Here is a 24,996-nt window from a genome sequence, read left to right as displayed (position 1 = left end):
CCTGGCTCTCAGTTATCTGTAGAAATCAAGAATTATCCAAATCTTTTCTAAAGTAGTTTTTCTAGTTTTAAAATCTCTGATTTTTGTGAATGTCTAAGTACTTGCAACTACTTTCAATTCATTCACTATAGTGTTTCATTATGATTATTAATATTTAATTGAATAACTACTTCAGTTGGACTTTAAAACATTGGATGTATTTTATGTATGAGCTAGAGTTTGCAGACTGTGATTTTCCTTTTTTACTTATTTCCCATCAGTGAAATTCAATATCCATTTATTTCCTTGACAAATACTTTGAACGCATTTATGCTCTGAAGTGTAGTATACCATAATGGTAATTGGCACACATGAGCACTCAATGAATATCAATGAGTTCATGCATTCTCAGAATTTATAGCTGAATGAGGTTCACCAATTTTTGAATTTGCTCCAACAGTTTAAAAATGTCTTTACTCTTATCAAAGTATAAGTAACTAATGAGAACAGTAATGGTGTGCAATATTTATTTTCTTTTAAACGCATTACTTTATGGGGGGAAACGCATTACCCTTTGTGACACATCCTAAAGAGATGCTTAATTGTTTTCTCTCTCTTCCACTTTCTCTAAACTCTGGCTTAAGACTCAGCCAGCTGAAAACAAACATGTGGCTACCACATTGGGGACAATTGAAAGTGTTTGTGAGTCCTATGGGAGATAGTCTAGACACATATTGTACTCTCTGTTTAATGACAAAACAATTATTCACAATATTGGAGAAACCACAATTCCTTCTACTCAGCACTGAAATAATAATAATGGTAACTGCAGCTATATCAAGATACCTTCAGTTTTGGTAAGATCCGCAAATGTTTTCACTTTGATATTGAGACTTTCTTTTTGTGGACAATTTTGCAGCGTATACCATAAGAAGAAGAGAGATGGAATGATGTCACTTTTTTAAAAAAAAATGTTTTTATTGATTTTTAGAAAGAGAGGAAGGGAGGCAGACAGAGAGACAGAAACATTGATGAGAGAGAAACATCATCAATTAGCTGCCTCCTGCATGGCCCCTACTGGGGATCGAGTCCGCAACCCAAGCATGTGCCCTGGCCAGAAATCGAACCTACAATTTCTTGGTTTCTGGGTTGATGCTCAACCGCTGAGCCACACTGGCCAGGCTGATGTCACTTTTTTAAAATTTTTATTTAAGGCTCCAGGCTATCAATATTAAGGACTTAAACTGCAAAATCTGGCCCAAAATGGGGAAGTTGTCATAAAAGGGAAAGTTGTCATAAAGCTATGTTCCTGATACTTAACTGTATTTATATTTTGGGAATAATATTTTCCATATAAATGGAAAGTTGTGTTATATAGAAAGCCCAAACCATATAGTAGTGTTTCTGAACAACCAATTCCAGAACACTAATGCCATTGTCAAAGGACTCCGGGTCGAACATAAATTCTTTTGTTTGGGGCTCAGGAAGCTCATACAAATCCTATTCTTTGGTCAAGACTAATGCTCATATGTGCTTTGATGCTGTGTAGTTTGAAAACATCAGAGGAAGTAGAATAAAGAAAGTGTGAAGCTGGAGATCTGTAAAGGGAAAATTATTGAGAAAAGAGGTAGGTATGACATCCAACACCAGGGGGATGAACTGAGGGGTGAATGAGGACATGAACACATTTAAAAAGGTACTTCAAAATGGGTAACAGAGTGAAATAAAAAACCAGGAATCTTTTCACTTGGACTAAAATGAAGGCGAGGAGTAAGGTTGTCTTGAAGTTAACAGTGTGCTTGTGTTCCCTTCTCCTCATTCTTGTCTTCTACCACATACCACTTCCAGGTACTCACCCAAATATAAAAAGTAGACAGTTGGTACACACTTGTCTGTGTGTCAAGACTGAACTGGAAAAAAAAATCTGTAAACAGACTGGGTAGGAGAATTCCAGAAATAATGAATTTTAAATATATCTTGTTTGGTTACCTATCCCCTTGGGCCACCTAGGGAATGGAAAAGTGGAGCTTAACCCTAGGGAATGGAAAAGTATTTCATTCTGGTACCTTTAATGCATATCCATATGTGATTACGTAAATAATGTTAGTAACTAGAACAAAATAGAAGAAATGAGAAGAGGTGAAGTTATGATAGGAGAATGGGTCTTTGAAATTCAATGAAATAAAGTTCAAAGTAATTTGGTTATATTGACCACAAAAATAAGGAATCAGCCAGTTGGCAAAACTGCCTACAAGTGAAGCCCAAGTGATTTGATTAGGCCTGACGGACTGTCCAATGACAATGAGGCAACTGTTCATGCTGTGGGGTGTACTAGGTCGTTTCTGTTTTTAACTGATAGAGTACCATGCACTCTGGCTCTACATCCTGGCCTGTTTGCTGCTCCTCAGCTCTTTCTGGATTCAGCTTCACTGTCCCAGAACCCTAAAAGTTATTTAATCCAATATAACCTGCAGGTGATCCTCTAAGATGGTAGGAGAGAAGTGGAAAGGACATTTATGTTTAACTGGGCCATCTTTCTTATCTGCCTGTCACACACAAATAGTTGCAATCCACCATAGTAAGCCCACTGCTTTAACTTAACCCAAGGTGCACTGCTTTCTTTGGAGGCCCAAGAGGAGCAAGACGACAAATTACTAATAACCTATTGCAAATTTCATGGAGTTTGTTTTTTTTCTCTTCCCTATAAAAATAATAGTTCTGAGAACATTTGAGGGTGTTTTATGTTTGGAATAGAGGCAAAGTGGAAGGAAGATTGTGATGGGACTGTAAAGATGAAAACTTGTTCTCTGATTGGGTTTAAGGTCAGTTTTGAGAATCATACTTTCTTTTTCTGTTATTATTAGAATACTACTCATTGTATCATCTTACTGTCTCTCAATTATATAACACCCTAAGCAGAGAATCAAAGAATTTTATATAATGCCTTTTAAAGCCAGGAGAGTCTTTTAAAGCAGGCCCAGTTAGTTATAGTTAGTACATTGTTACAAACATTGGTTTATTTGGCTTCTACCTATTTTCTTTTTTTTACATTTCCACTGTTTCAGGGATCTCTTCCAGAGGATGGAAAATAAAAAGGGAAAAACTGAAGCTCATAGTTTGTGGGAATCGTGTCCCTATAGGTCACATAATGGCACTGGACAGTTTGACCATTGTTTTGGGCTACTTACAGAGAACAAGACAGTGGCATATCTTGCATACTTTATTCTCAATTGTCCATATAAGTTATTGGAAGTAATATAAGGGCACATAATACAATGGAATATGGAAAATATTAAGTGAATTGTTTGAGTGAAAATATTAAATAAATATTAAGTGGAAACTAAATGTATACAACCTTAGAATGATTTTTGGCTAAAGAATCTCTGAAGTCCAGATAATTGAGTTGAATACACAGGGTCTTTCCAGGCTTGCTAAAATGGTCCCTAGTAAAAGGAAATAATAAGGAAATATGCAATAATAAGAAAAATAAGCAATTAATCAGCCTTTCTAACAAATGATATCTGCCCTCTCATTAATAACAAACATTTTTATCTCTAGTCATTTACAGTGTTCTTAGCCTAATGCAAAGTGCTTAGATGTATTACCTCACTTTATCCTCACAACAACCCTATGAGGTGGTCATTAGTACTTTCATTTCATGTAGGAAATAGAAGCTTAGAGAGATTAAGCAATATGCTCAGTTAAAAATTGCCGAAGCTAGATCTTGAACCCAGGTCTATCCTGTTATAAACACCATATTAAACTCTTGCCATGTGAAGTCGAAAGAAGGTTAAGTATTTGTTTCTTTGGTTTTCTTTCTTTGTTTTAATTATTTGGATAATTATTAAATGAGTGACTCATTAAAGGTAACATGACAAGGACATTGTGACCAGACCAATTAAATGAATGGCTGTTTACCTAGTGCCCATGGCTAAATGGCATTGGAATAAGTCTGACATATGAATTAACTGGAAGGTGACAAATAGTAGAAAGAATATGTGTGATGGAGACGGTTTTTGGATAACTGCTACCTCAACTTTCTACTGACAGGATGTTCTTGGACAAATTGCTTAACTATTCTGAGACTTGGATTTCTCATCCGAAGATGAAGATAAGACCTATCTTGCAGGGTTGTTGTGAGAATGAAATGTTTGTAAGTGTATGGCAGAGAATCTTGCTTATAGATGGCACTAAATAGATGGTAACTGTTGGTACTGCTTGTTGCTTAGACATTAGAATTTAAAAGTCAACAAAGACCGTTTGTGATAGACAGTCATGCGGAAAGGCATTTTCTATATCAATGAAAACAGGACATTTTTTCACTTTTAAAATGCCTATTATGTTACTTTGAGGGAGGAATATCCTTTGAAAAATAAATCAACTCTGTTGGGTATACTTTATATAAAATAAGATGCACAACTTTCAAGTGTATGTGTGATGTATTTTAACGGGTGTAAATGGCTTTGTAAATGACACAACAATCAAGATCCAGAGTAATTCCATCTTTCCGTGATGAAGTTCCTGTGAGCCCATTCCACCCCTACCCCAGGAAACCACAGTTCTGATTTTTCCCCAGCTGAATTAGTTTTATCTACTCTAGAACTTCATACAGCAGACACCCATTGTGTCTCTTCTTTTGCCCAACATGTCTGTAAGAATTCATCCATGCTATCACTCAATTAGCAGTTCTTTTATTTTTCTTAATAAGTAGAATTTCACGCTGTGAACATACATATTTGTTTCATGCTGTGAACATGTTTGTTTGTTTGTTTTCCAGATTGGGGCTATTGAGCATTCATCTACAAATTATTCCATGGATGTATTTTTTTTCTTTTAGGCAAATATTTCGAGATAGAATTGCTGTACATTTAGAGAAGGTAGATATTTAATTTTATAAGAAACTTTCAAATATTTTTATAAGTACTTGTATTATTTTACATTTATTCCAGCCAGCTATAGTGTTCCCATTGTTCCACATCCTTGCCAACCTCTGATATTTCAGGCTTTTCCCATTTTAGCCATTAGGTGTGAAGTGATTTCTCATTGTTGTTTAATTTCCATTTCCTTAATGACTAATGGTTTTGAGCGTTTCTTTCATGTGCTATTTTTCAAGTGCTACACATTTGTGAGATATATATTCTAATCTTTTGCCCAATTTTTAGTTTTTTATATTCTTATTGAGGTGTAGGAGTTTTTTTATACATTTTAGATGCAAGATTTATGTGAGACATATATAATAAATAATTTCTTTGTGGGCTTACCTTTTTATTTTTTAATGATGTCTTTTGAAGAACAGGAGTTTGTAATTTTGATAAAATACATTTTATCAATTTGTTTTCTTTTATGATTAGTGTTTTTTTGTATCCTGTCTAAGAAATCTTTCTCTACCCAGGTCCACAATATTTTCTTACATGTTTTCTTCTAGAAGCTTTGTAATTTCAGCTTTATGTTTAGGTCTATGGTCCTTTTAAAAGTACTTTTGAATATAGTATGAGGTAGGAGTTGAGGTTTATTTATTTCCACATGGGGATATCTAGTTGATTCAGCACTATTTGTTGAAAAGACAATTTCTGCCCCTCCACCCAATATGCCCCTTGACACCTTTGTCAAAAATCAATTCCACTTCCTATTCTTTTTCACAGATCTGGTAACTTATTCTTATGCCACAGTCTTGATTATTGTAGCTTTAAGTCCTGAAATCAGGTAATGAAAATTCTCCAATTTTATAATATTTTTTAAATGCTTTGACTATTTTAGGCTCTTTGCATTTCCATATACAATTTAGAAACATCTTGTCAATCTCTATCTAAAAAACTGCTGGAATTCTGATTGAGGCTGCATGGAATCTATAGATCAGTTTGGGGACAATTTACATTTTAACTATGAATTTCCCAATCCATAAACATGGCATAGGACTTTACTTATTCAGGTCTTTCATTTCTTTCAGCAATCTCTTGTAATGTTCAGTGTGGAAACTTCTCATCTCTCTGCACATACATAGTGTACTGCACTTTTTTATAAAGCTGGCCTCACCTGTAACTATGTGTTCAGTATCTGTCTCCCCAACTCAGCTATATTTCCAGAGGGATATAAATGTCATCAATAATATAGTCATCCAAACTGCTTATTTCCATCTGTAGGAATGATGATATCCTTTATGTATTGTGTGGGGACCAAGTACAATATCTATTCTCAATACATGTTAATAAGTTGTAATCATAAAAATACGTTGTCCCAGCCCAAAGCATAGTTTCAACAAACATGTATTACACTCCCGAATCAGTGTGCCAAATGAAAAGTCACTTCAGCTGCCTCAGCATGGGAACTTAAGTATTTACTCACTTGGGAAAGAAATGGGCCTAAGTTAACCAGAATAGCAGAATGTCTGCTCCAGAGAGGTCTTGGGCTGAAGCAACTGGAACCTTAATCTCACTAAAATAACAGGGTCTTGGCAGAGATGAATGGGGAATCTTGCCCAATACTTGACCACACCAAACTAGCTTTCACATTTACATGTACCCAAATATACATGTTTCTTAATTTGAAAGGGTAAGGGTAACTTAATTGTAAACAAAGAAGTTTTATGGTAGACTAAATAGTTTTAGAGTTATTCATTTTAATTTTTTATTTGTAAACTGAATAGTTTGTTTAACTGAGCATTTATTCGTGTCTTCTTAGCACTGGTTATTTTATGAGTTGCCTCTTGATAAGAATGGCGTTTGGGCAGCTCATCGATGACTGCATGGTGAATTGTGAAAACGATGAGGAAAAGAAATACTTCAGGATGATCTAACATTAAATGTGGAGCTTCGGTTCCATTTGAGTTACATGTTAAGGGCTCATAAAAATGCTGTGACGTGTTCTGGGACATCACAGAGCCCCTGCTAAGAGCGGTCCAGCTGCAGTACAAATGGTGATATTTTCATACGTGAAGTGCTAAATGATCATTTAGTGATCTTTCAAGCAAACCACAGAGGAAAGCCACAAATTACTACAGCTGACTTTGTGTTGACACTTACGTACACAATCAAATAGGCTTTTCTCTAAGTGTCTCCATTAAAGAAGGCTGCTTTCAAAAAGGGAAAATATCCCCTACAACTGGCTATAGGAATGAAGAATAAACATTGACAGAAATTACTGTTGTATTTATCAATGTACTTTTACTATGCTATAACCCTGTATTCATCATCAGTTATACAAACAAGTGATGAGTGAGAACAAATTGACACTGTGTCCTCATTTTCTTATAAATAAATGGCTGAGTAAAGTTTCTAATTGCCTTATGACAATTAGGATAATTGACTATTATTAATTGCATTGGCATCCTGCTGAGTTAGTATGGAGCTCAGGTTCTGTTTGAGTTACATGTTAGGGACTAGGTTTTTGGAATTTTGAGCCTAGTGTATACTAATCGCTAGGGCTAAACGCCCTATGCATGACAGACTCTTAAGCGAATAGTTATAAAGGAGGAAATGGTCCCAGAAAAGTGCCAATGGTTTTTAGAGTGATACCAAAAGCCATGCTATGTTGTGGGATGTCACTTTGTGGACAGGATGCTCTAAATGCAGAACTAGATTTATGCAGCATTGTAGTGAGGGTATCTAGAAGTTTGGCTTTTAATTCATTCTCAACAGATCTTAATTTCTTGAAATAATCCCTAAACTGGAAGAAACTCGTTTAATTTCTCTATTCCCCTTTCACAAACCTCTGTCCTCAGAACATGACTTCCACTGGGAGACTTGAAGTCAAACGGTTCCTAGATTTACTGATACAGACTACTTGCTACTATGAATCTGAGAAATTCAAGGGAGATGTCTTACCAGGAGCTGAAGAAGCGGAATTTTAGGTGTGGTTAGTGAATGACTGAAATCTTTAGTAGACCTCCTCGGAGACAGAAAAATGTTCTCTATAGTTCCAGTGGGCTCAAAGCCACACAGTACTTTCCATTCCATAGTGGACCTCCTCACTGCTTTAGAATGATTGTGTGGCAGGATGAAGAGTTGCTGGAATTCATATGTCAAGTTCATAACTGTAAGGTGGAAAAAAACACACACACACTGCTTTTGCATTCCTACAGAAACCACTGAAATGAGTCATCCTCTAGGGGGCAATAGAGTATGATATAGGCTCAGAATTGACTGGATCAAGTTCCTCAGGGAAGGATTGATCACGAAGAGTTACTATAAATCTTAGAAAACATTAAATAGGCTCCAACTTTATTATAGCCCCCCAAGGTTCCCCTAAATTTTTTTCTGATTAGTAAAGCTAGGCAGGCTGAAGTAGACCTAGAGATGACTGTAGCTGCCCTGCATTGCAGATGAGTGAGCCTATACCCAGGTCTGGAGAAGACTTGAGAAGAGATGAGGCAAGGCTGACTCAGCTTCTTCAAGTGGATGCTTTTAAGTGAGGCTTCGGGCCCCGAGGTATTGCCCAGATGGGGAGTGTTTCCCTTTATTTAACTTCAGTATGATTTTTCAGCTATGCAACTCCCTATATTTTATAGCACCCAGAATGGGGAGGGGGAGGGGTTCTGGACCAATTCTGATTCCCCAAACATCAATGACTTGGCTTGGTTCCATACTCTCTCAGCCATGTTGATGCAGGTCATCTAGTGCTCAAGTGGAAAGAATTCTGTAGCATTACCTTGCTCCGCATGTTATGAAAACAAGGACCCTGGGTGGGTGGGTGAGCTCTAAAACCCCACTGCTGATGCATTTCCTTTCCAGTGTTCTGGGAGAAATTTAGGTGGGCACAAGCATGGCCCACTTTCCACATTGCCTGGTGGGAAGCCTCTCTAGCCCAAGCAAAGAAGAAGAAAAGCAACTTGGAGTGTGATGAGTGGTAGTGGTGAGGAATACCAACACATAAGGCACTTCTCTGGATAGTGGCACGTAAAAATCGAGCAGGGTAAAGGTAACAGAGAAATAGAATTACTTTGCAAATATCCATAGCTTCCTTCACCCACCCCTCTGATTTCTTCCAAGGAGATAAAATTCTTACAGGTTGGATCTCTATTTTCTATGCAGATTTTGGATGATGGGGTAATTCCTATGAGAAAAGCAGTCAAAGCACAAAGTGAGGATGAACTTGACATAGGGCTCCATGCAGCCCGGAAAGGCTCTGTGGGCAGCTGGAGCTGTTAGTAAGGCATGAGTAGGAGGGTCTCTCTCTTCTGGAAGGAGGTAGATTAGAGAAAGGATGGCAGTGAGGGGCCATGTTAAGGGACTGAGTCGAATATTGTAAAGAGATGAGGAGTAAGAAAACTATTTTTTTAAAAAAGAACGTTAAGTCACGTGGCTTATATTAAGAATACAATATTTGTCTTTAGGCATCTTTCCCCACCAAGAGACTTAGAAAGATCCCAATTACATTTATTTGTTATTCAGGAATAGGCCATTTGGGGACAGGGACTCAATTATGTTTAGATTATAATTCAATAGTATACTGATTTAGAATATTATTATCTATTAACCTAAAATACTTCTTTGAGCTCTTTTCTTCACTTTATATTTTGATGATACACTTTCCTAAGTAACAATAAATCTGAAAATATTTTAGAAATGTATTTTTAAATCCACAGAATAATAAAGTTCTAGCCGGGTATTACCAGGCTTCCTGCCAAGTACAGTAATTGTTACTTGTGGAATTTTCTTAGAATGGCCAAAGCATTTGACTCAATAACTCTAACTCTGGAATGAGAAGCTGGGTGGAGACATTAGTCTGCTGGAAAGTTGGTGGGTTAGTTCAAGCCATATGCTGGAAGGAAAGATTTTTCAGTGGAGTCACTCAGCAGATCTAAGAAACAAGGTATATGTTTTCTTCAAACTGAATATGGAAGAAAGTGTTGGGTCCCCTTTTCTCCTAACAGATTGACTTTTGTCTTCTTCCTCTTGCTTTGTTATTGTTCTTTATACTATTGTAATGAACCGTTTGTTAAATTAAATTCTTTTGGATATAGAAGTAAAAAGACCATACTCAGGTCATATTAGGAAGATGAGGCTAGTTATTTAAGAACACACATGGAGTGGAAACAACCACAAGGCTATGAGGAGCTGAGCTGCTGATGATAAAGACCACAGGGCCACAGTCACTGCTTAGTCAAGGACACCGAGCCCACAGTGCTCAGCCACAGTGTCCAGATCTGGACTTTGACATTCTCCTCTTAGTGAATTGGAGTTAAAACTGAATCTCCTTGTTGTTCTTTCCCATTCGGTAATGTGTGGAACAAATTCATAAAAATGAAGAATATAAATGTAAGCAAATAAATTGCAAATGGTATTCCCTAACCGCAGAAGTTAATTTTTAAAACTTTATTTGTAAACAAGCTGGTTTCTCTCCAAAGTATTAGTTGGGGTGTGCCCAAATGTAGAAATCAATTGAAGAACAATTTAAAATTTTAAATAGTTCTTCACTGCTGCACATGTATTAGGCTCTGAAAGTGATTACACTACCTTTGGTTTCCTTCCCATTTTTATTTCAATCATTGAACATAGTTGTGCACAATTCCTGCTTGCTTTTGAAAGTTAAACCATTAACAGAAATGGTTAAAAAGTATAGTTTTTCTCTTCTTTGATTGGTCCATACTTTAAAAACAGTGAACCATGAGACATGGTTGTGCATATCTCATCTGAGACCCTGCAGATCTGTGACTTTATTTACAAATGGGCCTGCATAAGGCTTTCAGTGCACCTTGGGGCTCTCATCGATTCCATTATTCCTTTGCATGTAAGTCACTTTAATAGTCATTATTTTGGAAAATTACTCTACTAATCACGATGTAATTTGCCTTCTTTGTTAATTATAAATAAAAAGATCTGTACATTTGTCTAAGGAACAGGTGAAAAAAAACTACTCAGAGTAGATAATATTCCTCTGTTATGTCTATAGTATCTGAAATATTTCCTTATTCTTTCCACTGAGACGTATGAAACTTTACCCAAAAACTTCTTTAAATAAACTTAAACATTACTTAAAGGGATATTTATAGAACTTTTCAGTTCACAAATCTCTAGAAGTTAATTTGCTTTGCATAGAATCAGCCCTTGACTAAGCACATAGAGAAAGAAGCTCCAGAACTAGTCCAGGCCCAACGCACTGGAAGTCAGCTGGGACAAGCATGTGCTTAAGCTGACTTTAGACTCAGAATGTGGCTTATTTACATTTTATAAATACGAAGTATCCAAGAACCACATTTATTACAAATCTAAGAATAAGTGAGATCATTTGTTTCAAGCTTGTTAGAATTTTCCTTTGGCATTTTATGGGGGTGTAGTCCCCTCTCATATGACCTTCTGAACCACAGAAGTGGGAAAGTTAAAATCTACACTTCTCAGAGTCCTCTGACTCTAGGGTTCAAGAATTAGGTTCTGCATTCAGATGGTGGTGCACAAAATTTGAAGTTCTCCTTCAGTTTCTGCTGCTTTTGCTCACAGGTATAATTCTTCAGGAATCGGGATTCCCTGCTGCAGAAGAGGCCCCAGGTCATTTAGAATAGCTTGGCGTGGCTCGGGTGTGGTGCAGAGCCTAGGAGGTGCTGGATGGCCTTGCGACTAACAGTTACACCTTCCAGACCCTAGACTGCAGCTAAGGTAAATGCTCCCAGAGCAATAGTTTTAGGGAGAGCTTCCAGATTCCCAATTTCCCTAAACGTGGTTGAGGTGGCAGCTCCCTGGGTGGGCCAGTGTTACAGAATTATTTTGGAATTATTTCGGAAGGCTAGTCTAGAGTCCAAGACTCCAATTTTTTAAATAAGTTTATAAGGACCAAATTCCCTGATTTAAATTACTTTCACCTTAAAACTGTAAATCCTGATTGATAATAGTGATTAATCAGTAGGTTAGGTATTTAACCAACTTGGATTTGAAGGAAGTGAGCATCAACTTACTGTTAAATGATGGTCTAGTAGAATCTATGGCAGCTGGTGGTGAATGGTTACATCAGTTATTACGTGTATTACCTAGGATGAAGTGCATATAGAAACATGGCTTTAGTAACTGAGTGATAAGAATCAAGGTACAGTAGGATGGCAGATAGGTAAGCTGGCTGCTGTGCACTGCACTGGAGAGATTAAAAAGAGAAATGAGAAAAATTCAAGGCTTTAAATTATCTATGGAATGTGGTTAGAGAACCAGGGAATTTTTAGCCTTAAAAAATCTCCTTTCTTGTGGCTGTTGGTAGCCAAAAATCAATCACAGAGTCTGGTCCTATGGCTTATTAAATTACAACATAGATTGAATTCAAAGACTGGCCAGGTTTCTTATGTGAAAATGCACTGCTTGGGAGAGTCAGATTCTGAGATTTGGAGAGGTGATCCTTGGGTGGATTTGGAAAATTTTGCTTACCCCCAAACTATACCCATTCACCTCATGAGAAGTAGTCTCTTATACCCAGTATTCTAGTCTTTCCTTGCTTTAAAAACCTGTAGTGAGCTTTGCTGATATAGTCACCTTACCAGGGAATGCTAATTTGCTTCATGTTCCATCCTACTTACATTTCTTTCAGACCCATAAGTAAAATCTGATCCCAGACACCACAGGAAACCAATTACAAAGCCACATGAGAAAGGAAAATACTTTTCACTTCAAAAGACTGCAAAATTTTACTAAAAGAAGTAAAGAACTGAAAGAGGGGAGAATTCTGCAATACTGTCAATAATAAGAAATACACATATTTTTTGAAAAGTAAATTATAGAATATTCTAGGTATCCAGAATAGGAGAGAAAATTTTATGAGCTCATGTATGAAGAACCCATATGCTATAACTAACCTTTTTGCAACTTCTACCTATAGTTGTACCAACTTCATTTACAAAGGAATATTTACTGGGATTGCCAGAAGGGAAAGGAATGCTGGGTAGCAGAAAACAACTGTCATGTCACTAGGATAAGCCATTGTCCCAAGTAGCCTCTGTACCGTCAAAATGCCTGAAAAATCTACCACAAGCAAATCATTACTGTTGTTTATACTTTTAAAAATGGAGAAGACTTTCTGCTTAAGGTATTATCCTCATTGTAAAGATGAGAGGTTAAGTAACCTGTCTAGAGTGGTAGAAATGGGACTTGATACAGAGCTGTTTGACCTCAAAGTTCCTACTCTTAAAAGAAAAAAGAGTAAGTAAATGATGCAAATGCTATAAAATAAATTTCTCTTTTATAAATGTCCCTCAGATACCAGTTTACCTGGGTGTCTGTTACCAATTTCTTGTGTATCATATATATATATATATATATATATATATATATATATATATATATATATATATGTATATGTACACACACACACACACACACACACACAAGTAGGCATAAATAATTTTAAAAAGATAGTATTGAAAAAAGATAGTATTGAGACATTATTTTATGTTTTTTAAATATATTCATTTTACCTGTCTGGCAACCATTAGATATTAGTACAAGTGGAGTGCCCTTATTGGTTTTGCTAATATCTACACAGTGTTGTCTCTCTAGAGTTTTATTTGTGTAACTAGCCTTACTTATATATCCTTAAATTCTTTCCAATCTATTGCTATTATGAAAACTGCAATGAATATTCTTTTATATATAGCTTTAGCTAATATTCAAGAGTATATGCAGGATATATTCCTAGAAATGGAATTTTTTAATAAAAGGGTATTAGTGTTTTTGCTTATCACTGTCAAATTGCCTTCTGAGGGGAGTATTTCAGTTTGCACTCCCATCAGCTATCTATGAAAGCACCTGAAATATTTCCATACTCTTTCCACTGAAACCTGATGAATGGAAATGGTTATTTTCATGTAGTTTTAATTTGCATTTTTTTTTATTTTGGGTGATTTTGTGGTCGCTCATTTGAAGAGAACAGGTGGACGGACTAGTCAGATTGCAAGATCTTACCATTCCCACCAGCTAAGCAGCCTTGGGCCAGCTCCTGCTGGGAGACCAGGTCCACAACAAGGGAGAGCCATAGCAGAGAGCCTGCCCTTGCATCTGCTTAGACACACTAGTGCTCTGACCTGCACAGAGCTCTCTACATGGACTCCTTCAGACACATGGAGCAGGCTGTGGTCTCGCTGCTACACCCTGATGGAGAGGGTAGGAGCCAGGGGCAGGGTCTAGTGGTCTGAGACCGCTTGGAGCCCCCAGAATTCTCTCTTCTGTCCATTCATCTTCTGGGTATTTTCCCCAAGACTCAGCTGGTCTTGAGTGCTCCTGCCAACGAATGGCTCAGGCAGCCAGCGACCACGTGAAAAAACGTCACTGTTTTTGTTTGTTTGTTTTCTAAAATATATTTTTATTGATATCAGAGAGGGAGAGAGAGAGAGAGAGAGAGAGAGAGAGAGAGAGAGAGAGAGAGAGAGACATCAATGATGAGAGAATCATTGATTGGCTGCTTCCTGCGCGCCCCCTACTGGGGATCAAGCCCACCGCCAGGACATGTGCCCTTGACCAGAATGGTACCCCAGGACCCTTTAGTCTGCAGGCTGATGTTCTATCCACTGAGACAAAACAGTAGGGCTTGCCTATTGTTTTGACACTGGTGGCTCTCAGATGGCAACTGTTCAAAAGGATTGTATGCACTTCTGAGATTTTAGGTGCCTAACCTTTTAAAATAAGCCCTGGACTTAAAGCGCGTTATGTCACCTAGTTTGAACTTGATAAAGTACATGAAAGCAATTTTAAAAATTGCGTGGTCCTCTGAGTGTAAATACATGGACATATTTTTGAAAGCATCTACTTCAGATTCCTGAAATTTATATTTTATCACAGATAACTAAATATTGTTGTTTCAAAAACTTGATTATTGGATCATTAAGATTTTTATCTAGATTTAAATAAGTAGACAAAATGCTTTACTATTGATTAGTAACAAGATCTCTTAGAAAATGTATGTAGTATTATGTAGTATTGTGTACTCAGCCTAATAATCCAAGTATATTTTTTATAGTAAAAATTCATGGTATTTTCTGGATTCTTATCAAGTGCAATAAAAAGTTAATTTGTTTTGCAACCACTTTCTGCCCCAAAATGAAAATTAGAAAATTAGGAAAGTTGTTATTAACAGGAAATGACATTTGTGTTCCAATTTGGTAAAATAATTTATGCAATTAAGGAAAAGTGAGTCATAGTGGAGACTGCAAGGTTTAGGAGTCAGACACAGCTGGGGCCAGTTTTGCTTCTACCACTAATTGCTCTGTGTTTAGAGATAGTTACTTAACATCTCTGAGCCCTCTGGGTCGTTTCTTCTATAAAATGGGGATAATAAAAACTATCTTGGCCCAGGCCAGTGTTTCTCAGCGGTTACTAGCAGTGGTTCTCAACCTTCTGGCCTTTTAAATACAGTTCCTCATGTTGTGACCCAACCATAAAATTATTTTTGTTGCTACTTGTAATTTTGCTACTGTTATGAATCATAATGTAAATATCTGATATGCAGGATGGTCTTAGGCGACCCCTGTGAAAGGGTCGTTCCACCGCCAAAGGGGTCTCGACCCACAGGTTGAGAACCGCTGGGTTAGCGCATCTGCCTACTCACCAAAGGGTCACAGGTTCGATTCCAGGCCCAGTCGGGGAGCATGCAGGAGATAACCAATCTATGTGTCTCTCTCACATCTATGTTTCTCACTCTCCCTCTCTCTCACTCTTCCTCCCTTCTCCCCCTCCCTTTCTTCCACTCTCTAAAAATCAATGGAAATAATATCTTCGGGTGAGATTAACAGAAACAACAACAAAAATTATCTGGGAAGATAGTGGAAAGAGTCAAGGCACATAGAAATCACTCAACAATGGTACTGTTTATTATTCTGAATGACATGGAAAATGAATTCTGAGCTAAGAGCAAAATGTAGTTCCTTTTAATGGGAAACAATTAGGTTCCTGAACTAAAGCTGATTACAGTTACTGTAATGTAAATTAAACCATAATCTCTTTGAATTATAGAAATTGCTTTATATCTAGTAGGATAGAAACAGTTTGGAATTTGTAGGTGGCTTTATAGTAGAAAATCAATGCCTCGTGGGTGGAAATACTACTCCCAAAGTTAGAAACATTGTGTGTCCCTGAACAAGCCTCTCAGCCACACTCCGCCACAGTGTTATTATTTCTAAAATACTGGGCATGGGGAGCCATTTTGGGGCTAACATTAAAAGACATAATGGTTTCATTTTGGAAAAATCGACTCATCAATATATTTTTCTTCATGGCTATAAAAGTATTTAAAATGAACAAAATAAAGTAGTAAAAACTCTTGCTATTTATTTTTTTCTTGGATGATGAAGTGCTCATTCAAGTCCTCTTGGAAAAGATTATTTCGTGCTCTGGTCAAGGTGGCCTGTTTTCTTTTTGTGTTGAAGGGCTTTGAAATTAGAAGTGATTTGTATTTTCCCAGGGAGTGTCCACTTTGGAAAGAAAGAAAATTATATGCCTGAAGAATATGGTTGGCCGATTTATTGTTGTTTATGTCTGTGCTAGGCCTGAAAGGAAATACATAGAATTCAAGTTTTTTTCTTCTTCTGGGAAATATAGTGACCCATTTTGTTTGATGATAGAATAATATTCTTTCTCCTGTTCTAGTGTGTTGAAAAATGAATTCTTTGAGCATGAATTCTTTGATCTTGAATTCTTGGAGCTCACAATTTGAACCAAACCACATATTTATGTAAGAAATGGAGGAAAGAGAACAAATCAAAAATCCTTCCTTACAAGAAGGTTTCAATAAATATATGAGTCTCTCCTCTTCTGAACAATTGCTTAAGCACATTTGATTCCTCTCAAGTGTTCATTTTGGGAAATTGTCCACATAAATAACTTCTCTCTGAAACTATTTCATATTCATGTGGACTTGTTCCTGTGTCCTGTATGGAAAAACCAGCATCTCCGCCACTTGGGATAGTATACAGTACAAGACTGTGATTAAGAATGTGTAACCGCAGTTATCCTTGGATCAAAGGGAATTTGCAATGGACACATAAATCGATTTGTACAGTGTAGATAGTAGAGTCAAAGAGTAATCTTTAAAACCTAATGTTGGCACAAATATTTCATTCACTTGTGCTAGATGCCCTCTCCTGGTCACCGTGAGTACTGTTCAGGAACTCATTCTAGCTGTATTAGGGAACTTAATACGTGCAACTCCATGCTCTGCTTCCTCTGTGAGGAAAGAAACCTGAAGACAAGTGACTTTTAACTTTACAAGAGTTGGCCTCTTATTTTCCTCCCTCTCCGAGTGTCAAGCAGTGTTTGATTAGTCTTGTATAGTGGGATAATACTTTGTTAACTGCTGTTCTCTTTTTCTTGTGATTTCACCATCCATCCATGGAGATCCTACATATGGCCTGTTGGTACATGACAGGAGTGATGTGTAGAAGGGAAGCCAGCCAAGGCCCTGAGCAGATCAGTACGTGCACATCTCCTAACTCTCCCACACTGGCTCACACCCCCACAGCCCCAGGAGCATTAGCCTGGGGAAAGCAGGGAACCCCAGTGTGATTGAGTGTTAAACCTAAGTAGCTGTGAAATCACTGAATTTTATTCATTTTACCTTAAGTTTTTGGCACTGGGTAGAATGGGGGCCTCAGAACCAGAAGTTACATACATCAATTTTTTTTATTGATATATGATATCTTCATAAGCCTGTTTAAAAACTGATTGAATTAAGAACTCCCATGCCTCATGGTTTCAATAGTAAAACAATTGTTAATCATGGAGCTTAGAGTATCAGAGTTGAGAGAGACTGCAGATGTCCCTTAGTCCAGTTTCTAGTCTAGAATATACTTGAACTTTCTATCTTTTCTGAGAGGATGAGGTAAGTGTGTTTCCCCAGAAAAAGAACAGGCTTTCTTACAATTTGTTTAAAAAACATTGAGTTTCCCCAAGCTCAATATTCCTTAGCTGTGATGCAACCCACAGTATGTGCCGAGTCCATCTGAATATGCAGGTGGGACTTGGGGACAGGGAGAACCAATGTAAGTATGCTGCTGCTCATGTGCGTGCTGAGCCCTGGGCAGCAGGGTCCTGTGTTGCTGATTCAGGAGTCTCCTGTCTGCAGCCAGCGCTCAGGAAAGAACTGGTTTATTAGTGTGTAAGGAGGGTAAAATCAAATCCCAGAACTGAGAGTAGTTTCCCCATCAAATTGTAAATATTTTTTCATTGTACTATTCTACAATTAATATTTTAACTTCTTTGGGTTAATTAATGTTTCTTATTGAACTATCCTGCTTTGATGATAAGCTACTTATAAAAATGAATCAATAGAAAAATACTCAATATGAAAATATGTTAATCTTACAAATTATGTATTTCTTGTCAGAAAGCAAAATTTTAATAAGGCACTCTGTATACTGTGCTCTTCCAAACAGGAAAATAGCTAAAATTCAGCATAGATTTTATAACTGTTTGTTTCCTGAACTAAGATTTTGAATATGTATCTATTCGTTTACCACATTAGTGTGTACCATACTGTTCCTGGATAGAGGAGGTGCGCAATTAGTACTTGTTGAATGAATAAATGAACAGAGATACTCTAAATTTTGTTAACTCTGTGATGTGGATGCCAAGATAATGTCTCCATAAAAATGACTACCATGAGTAAATTGCACACAAAAAATGACTGGAATGATTATGGGAAAGTATTCATTATTTTAAGATTGGTTTTATTTTAATGCTATACATGCTGTCCTAATGATCTTTCCTATTAAAAAATGAAATAGAATCATAAGTATAACATGCCCAAAGTAATAAACAGAAAATGGAAGAGAAAAAAGTTTTTTATTATGGACAACTTCAAATATAAATGACAGTAGAGAGAATCCTATCTAATAATAGACAAACATGGTAATTAACTGTACCTCCGACACGCTTCCCATTGGCTAATCAGGGCGATATGCAAATTAACTGCCAACCAAGATGGCGGCCGGCAGCCAGGCAGCTGAAGCGAACAGGAGGCTTGCTTGCTCCAGTGATGGAGGAAGCCAAGGTTCCCCGCCTGCCGCTGCCGGCCTCTGAGCTGCAGTCTAAGAAACAATGTTGCAATTATAGAAGCTAAACAAACCCCAGAAACCTGCTTTCAGCCAGCCGGGCCTCAGAGCTGGAGTTGCAACAGTGTTTCAATTATAGAAGCCAAACAAACCGAGGTCTCAGAGCTGGAGCTGAGCCTCAGAGCTAAAGCCGGCTCTCAGCTCCAGTGACACCCATAGAAGGTAAATAAATTTCAGGATAAAAAAAAAAAAAAGAAAAAAAGGAGAGGTTGGGAGCTTCAGTCACCCGCCAGCCTGAAAACAGCCCTCAGCCCCTCACCCAGACTGGCCAGGCACCCCAGTGGGGACCCCCACCCTGAAGGGTGTGTGACCAGCTGCAAACAGCCATCATCCCCTCATCCAGGCTGGCCAGGCACCCAAGCGGGACCCTCACCTTGATCCGGGACACCCTTCAGGGCAAACCAGCCGGCCCCCACCTGTGCACCAGGCCTCTATCCTATATAATAAAAGGGTAATATGCAAACTGACCCTAACAGCAGAAGGACTGGGAATGACTGGTCACTATGACACACACTGACCACCAGGGGGCAGACGCTCAATGCAGGAGCTGCCCTCTGGTGGTCAGGGCGCTCTCACATGGGGGAGCTCTGCTCAGCCACAAGCCAGGCTGAAGGCTGCCAGTACAGCGGTGGTGGTGGGAGCCTCTCCTGCTTCCTCAGCAGCGCTAAGGATGTCCTACTGCAGTTTAGGCCTGCTCCCCGCTGGCAAGTGGACATCTCCCAAGGGCTGCCGGGCTGCCAGAGGGATGTCTGATTGCCATCTTAGGCCCAATCCCCCAGGGAGCGGGCCTAAGCCAGCAGGTGGTCATCCCCTGAGGGGTCCCAGACTGCTAGAGGGCACAGGCCGGGCTGAGGGACCCCCCTTCCCCCCCCCCCCCCGAGTGCACAAATTTTTGTGCACCGGGCCTCTAGTAATATAATAAGCCATCAGGTACCCACCATCCAGACTTGGCCAATCTCATTTCATCTATAGCCCCTGTTCCTCCACTCCTCTGCTAAATTCTTTTTAAACAAATTCATGAGGCATTTCTATTTATATATAAATACTTGAGAACAAGCACATTTTTAATAAAAAAATAAAAACTTCTAGGAAGAATAGATGATTGTCATGAACTTAATATTTCTAGTCAAAGTAAAACATGGCCAGTGCTATTTCTCCCTTAAAGTACTTTTAGACCTTTGGCAGGGTCAGCTCTCACCTCCACTGAAGCAGACACATATTTTAAAGCTCTTCTCACCTTATTTTTTTTCCTTTGCTTTTAATTTGTGTCGTTGAGTCTAGAATGTATTGCTGATTTAACTAGATCCAGGCTAATAATGGAAACAAAAATCATTTTATCTTTATATAAAGCTTTCCATTAGAAGTAAGAATATTTTCCAGTTACCACCACTTTCAGAGTAAAATTGTTAATTCTTCACTTGTATGATGGGAAGTCTAAAAATAATTATTTATCTCTATTAAAATAGTTATATTTTAAATAACTCCTGATGTTAAAATTTGGGAATGAAAACAATTTTTTTTTTTTTGAGAGAGAGACACACACATACACATTGATTTGTTGTTCCACTACTTATGCATTCATTGGTTGCTTCTTGTGTGTGACCTGGCTGGGGAATCAAACACACAACCTTGGCATATTGGGATGATGCTCTAACCCAGTGGTCCTCAACCTTCTGGCCCTTTAAATACAGTTCCTCATGTTGTGACCCAACCATAAAATTATTTTCATTGCTACTTAATAACTGTAATGTTGCTACTGTTATGAATCATAATGTAAATATCTGATATGCAGGATGGTCTTAGGCGACCCCTGTGAAAGGGTTGTTCGACCACCAAAGGGGTCGCGACCCACAGGTTGAGAACCGCTGCTCTAACCAACTGAGCTTCCTAGGGGGCCTAAATGGAAACAATTTTGAGAGTTAGGTTAGTATATGTACATATTTGTGTGTTTGCATATACACATAGTGGAATGTCTTCGAATTGTGAGACAGTCCTGCAGTTCCTTGACTTATATTCAGTCAGCACGCACAGGTTTAGCTGTCCTTTCTAGAATAATAAGATACTGGTTGGTAAATAGCTGCTGTTCTAAGCCTCTTGACTGTGTTCTAGCTGTTTAGGCTGCCTGCATTGTTCCACGATCCAGCATCTAAATGGTTAAAATTTAGCACAGCAGAGAGCCTGGATGACCAGTTCTATCATTAGGCAGCCCCTCCTCCCAATGTGAATGGATAAAAAAGCTCTGGTACATTTACACAATGGATACGACTCAGCTGTAAAAAGGAAGGAAATCTTCCCTTTGCAACAGCATGGATGGACCTGGAGAGCATTATACTGTGATATAAGCCAATCAGAGAAAGACAAGTAAGTGCCCCCATCTTACTAATTGTTAAATATTTTGAGCCCTAGCCAGTTTTGCTCAGTGGATAGAGCGTCAGCCTGCAGACTGAAAGGCCCCAGGTTTGATTCCGATCAAGGGCACTACCGGTTGCAGGCTTGATCCCTGGCCCTGGTCAGAGTGCATGTGGGAGGCAACCAATTGATTTGTCTCTCTCATATCAATGTTTCTCTCTGTCTCTTTCCCTCCTTTCTGCTTTCTCAAAAAAAAAAAAAAATCAATGGAAAAATATCCTCAAGTGAGGATTAACAACAACAACAACAAAAATTTGCAAAACTGCTTAGGTTTAGAAGATGGTATGGGTTTGAACCAGGAAGTAGATAAAAGTTGGAACGAGTGGAAGGAAAATAAGGGATAGTCCTAGGAAAGCAGGCTGGAGATTACTAGAAAACCTGGCTGAGAGCTCCCTATGGGCATAAAACAGAAAAAACTTACTCAAAGTGAGAAGACTGGGTGGGAAATCTATACTAATAAAAGCGTATGTGGTCATCACACCCTCACGCCGTGATGACCTCATGCCCTCACTCCGTAACAATCCATCACCAGGAGGCTGCATGTGCATGCGGGTGGGAGGGGACTTGACGTGGGACTCCCGGCGGTTCTGCATAGCGACACTGGGGGCAGGACCCCCGGCTCTGGGCTCTGGCCTACCTCTTTGGGGCAATCCATTGAGGAGCCCTGGATGGGTGGGTGGGGCCTACTACTTTGGGGAGATCAATAGCAGGGCTCCCGAACTGTGAGAGGGCACAGACCCGGCTGGGGAACCACCTCCCTTCCCCCTACTCCGAGTGCATGGATTTTGTGCACCGGACCTCTAGTCAATTATAAAGACAACTAGAGGCCGAGTGCACAAAAATTTGTGCACTCAGGGGGGTCCCTCAGCCCAGCCTGTGCCCTCTCGCAGTCTGGGACCCCTCAGGGGATGACCACCTGCTGGCTTAGGCCTGCTCCCTGGGGGATTGGGCCTAAGATGGCAATCAGACATCTCTCTGGCAGCCCGGGAGCCCTCAGGGGATGTCCACTTGCCAGCAGGGAGCAGGCCTAAGCTGCAGTCTGACATCCTTAGCACTGCTGAGGAGGCGGGAGAGGCTCCCACCACCACCGCTGTACTGGCAGCCATCAGCCTGGCTTGTGGCTGAGCAGAGCTCCTCCCATGTGAGAGCGCACTGACCACCAGGGGGCAGCTCCTGCATTGAGCGTCTGCCCCCTGGTGGTCAGTATGTGTCATAGTGACCAGTCATTCCCAGTCCTTCTGCTGTTAGGGTCAGTTTGCATATTACCCTTTTACTATATAGGATAGAGGCCTGATGCACGGGTGGGGGCCGGCTGGTTTGCCCTGAAGGGTGTCCCGGATCAGGGTGGGGGTCCCGCTGGGGTGCCTGGCCAGTCTGGATGAGGGGCTGAGGGCCATTTTCAGGCTGGCCAAGCCCCCCAGCAACGGAAGCTCCCAGCCTCTCCTTTTTTTCTTTTTTTCTTTTTATTCTAGGATTTATTTACCTTCTATAATTTAAACTTTGTAGCCTTGAGAGGAGCTCAGAGCTGGCCAGGGCGGGTGGGAGGGAAGCCTGGCTTCCTCCATCGCCAGGGGCAACCCAAGCCTCCTGCTTGCTCCAGCTCTGTGGCCACGGCATGCTGAAAGCAGGTATCTGGGGTTTATTTATCTTCTATAATTGAAACTTTGTTGCTTTGAGTGGAGCTCAGAGCTGGCCGCGGCAGGCAGGAAGCTTGGCTTCCTCCATCATTGTGGCAACCAAGCCTCCTGCTTGCTCCAGCTCCGTGGCTGCTGGCTGCCATCTTGGTTGGGTTAATTTGCATATAGTCACTCTGATTGGCTGGTGGGCATGGCTTAAGGCTTAGCGAAGGTATGGTCAATTTGCATGTTTGTCTTTTATTAGTGTAGATAATAAAAAAATTGAAAAAGATTACGTACAGTGCCTGTACTGAACACTGCAAAGAAAGTACATGAGAACTGAGTTGACTTTGTTGATAAAGGATGCTGATGGTGGGCACTGTAAAAGCATTGCTATGTGCTGCAGTATGCGTGTCCTGGGAATATTTTTGTAAGAAACTCTATTGTTATGACAATTTGCCAAACTAACCAATATTTTCCATTCCTCTCTGTAAAGCACAGTGATTGGTTCCCACAGCTTGGTGCATGTTCATGGTCATCAGGTTGTTTGTTCTCCAGCCTGCTGAGCTGCTGCCAGGTGAGGCATATGTTTACCTATATAATAGTTGTGTTTGTTCCCAGACCTATTTGTGCTAGTTGTGCTTACAACTTTAAATGTATAAATTATTACATAAATTAATGAAATCTAAGGGAGAAAAGGGAAAACCGTTGTTTCAATGAAAATTGAGTTGATAGAAATAAATCCCTCAAATTGCTACTGAATTACATGTGGACAATTAGTGTAAAAAATTGGGAGAGGGGTGAATTATTTTAATCTAAAAGTATTTTACACTCAGATTGCTTTACTAGTACCTTCAAAATCTTAACCCACCTTAAAGAAATAAAAATTAGAAATTAGAAGTAATGCATGATGACAAGGTTTATTTTTTTTTTAACTGGCATGTATCCAATCATTTGACTACTAGCTTTCCATCAAAAGACTGAGAATAAATGTGCATTCATTTCCACAGTGGTAAATAAATGTGTATTTTTAAGTTGAAATAAAAGTTAAAGGTAAGTATAGTTTTTTATGCATAAGTGTTTAACAGATTTTTTTTATTAATGACCAACTATTGATCCAGATTGCATCAGAATTTCTACTGTATGGAACAATTAGAACCCACTAGAAGTTAAAAGTTAAGTTAAATTATTTTCATAGATATTTTACATGGAACTATTTATAAGACTAACAAAATGGAATAATATATTTGTACAAACTTTTCTTGTATGCCTCTCTCATGTACATATTCATCTTTGAAGAGGAGTCAGAATAAGAGTCTAATTCTCTTGTCCTTCCCTATGTGAAGGAAAGTATGGGAAAAAGGTGAACTGATCCAACAAAGCATCATTGTTTGTGATCCTTGTGCCAGGACATTCTTGTGCATAAGGCAGCAGCATCAGTTGCTCAGAGAGGGGAGTAGCCCTGGTGCTCTGGGCTCTGAATCCTGGAGATTGGAGGCATCTGCATCACCTAAGGGACCAGGCTTTCCCTGGACAATTCTGCCTGAGGAATAACTGGTAACATGTAGGAATGTGTAGCGCAGTAAGGGGAGGGCTTGAAAAGTATACACCGTGATTCAAATCTACAACAAAATGTAGTTTCTTTGTTCTTTAAAACTGTCATCTTGCTTTGGAAATCCTATTCCCACTGATGGCACAAAAATAATTGCACTTGCCAATTAAAGGCAAGTGATTCTCTTAAGGTGGACATTTCTAATTGGGGTTAATTTTCACTTCCAAGATTTTTACTCCCTTTCTTTCTGTCCAAGCTGGCATCTGGATGTGAGGAGAAGCTAATGCAGCCTGTAGCATTGGATAAAGGCAGTTTCTTGCTCACCAGCCTTTGCTGAGATTCCCTAATTTTGCCTTGTTCCTGGGAGAGCTGTGGTGGGTTGCTGAGTTGCGGCTGGTCTTGTCTGAAGTGGTGCTGTGGTGCTGTGTTGG

General features: G+C 39.1%; 1 protein-coding gene across 2 annotated transcripts in view; it reads left to right on the top strand.

Annotated features, from left to right (window-relative positions):
- LOC102422619 (zinc finger protein 474-like) overlaps positions 1–24,996 on the top strand; it is a 108,485-nt gene that overhangs the window by 1,898 nt on the left and 81,591 nt on the right. Inside the window, exons 1-2 of one of the 2 annotated variants that reach the window (XM_023744106.1) lie at positions 17,073–17,349; positions 23,510–23,590. The gene's annotated coding sequence lies outside the window, so the exon portion shown is untranslated. Of the gene's footprint in view, positions 1–17,072; positions 17,350–23,509; positions 23,591–24,996 lie in introns of those variants that run through there. The other variant, XM_006081102.3, reaches the window with a different exon arrangement.

This window comes from Myotis lucifugus, unplaced genomic scaffold, assembly GCF_000147115.1.
Source record: "Myotis lucifugus unplaced genomic scaffold, Myoluc2.0 scaffold_0, whole genome shotgun sequence".
NCBI lineage: Eukaryota > Metazoa > Chordata > Mammalia > Chiroptera > Vespertilionidae > Myotis > Myotis lucifugus.
Note: the sequence above shows the minus strand (reverse complement) of the source record. Positions and strands in the feature narration are given on the sequence as shown.